We start from the raw sequence: 879 nt of genomic DNA, 5'->3' as shown, positions 1-879 counted from the left end.
GACATAAATGTAGAGAGTTCGCAACTACACGCACACATTTTACTAAACAGTTTGTTACACAGTGTCTTCTTTGTCTTTTTCATTAAGCACAGAACATTTCGTCTTCTCATAAGCACAGAACATCCAAAACACAAATTTAAAAGCATTTAGAAAAAGTATTTTCTATTCCCTCTCTTGATCTCTGAAAGATATCACACTTCTTCATCCTCATCATCATATGCACCCTCATCTGTCAGCAAAGGCATCTGGTTCGGGGGAGGCTCTCTTTTCTCCTAACCAGGTTGCTCTCAACCTGCTTCCACCTGTTTCCATTCAAAGTTAAAGGCACAGCCATCCTCACCATAGGGCACAATCCTTCTGTTATTTCTGTTGGCCTAACTATCATCACACCTGTACCACATGCACAATACAGACCTGCTCTAGCCCATGACCCCACCATTTCCTGCCCCCTCTGGTGGATTACTGTGCACCATGACACTCTGAAGTTCCCTACTATTAGCTTACCGTTTCCAGAGGAAGTGAAATTGAAACAGGTAAAATTTCCCTCTCTTACCTTGTGTGCAGCCCCTACAGAAGTGATATTAGTTGTAACAGGATAGATTTTGCTCAGTTCAGAACAGTTCTTTGGTTCTGCCATTTTTGTCATGTTCAATATACAGTCCTAACCCCATTTGTCTTCAGGATGTAACGGAGCTGGTTCAGTATTAAGTTCAGGTCTAGCCACAGCACAAGCCAGGCAACCACTCAGTTTCAATTCAGCTGCACTCCCATGTAACCAATTAATCCATAAATTTGTCTCTTTATACCCTGTTTCCATTGTAACTATATCATGAGGGGTGATATTTCTGTAATCAGTACTCCTAATCACTTTACCTAGTT

The sequence above is a fragment of the Garra rufa genome, chromosome 1, assembly GCF_049309525.1.
Source record: "Garra rufa chromosome 1, GarRuf1.0, whole genome shotgun sequence".
NCBI lineage: Eukaryota > Metazoa > Chordata > Actinopteri > Cypriniformes > Cyprinidae > Garra > Garra rufa.
Note: the sequence above shows the minus strand (reverse complement) of the source record.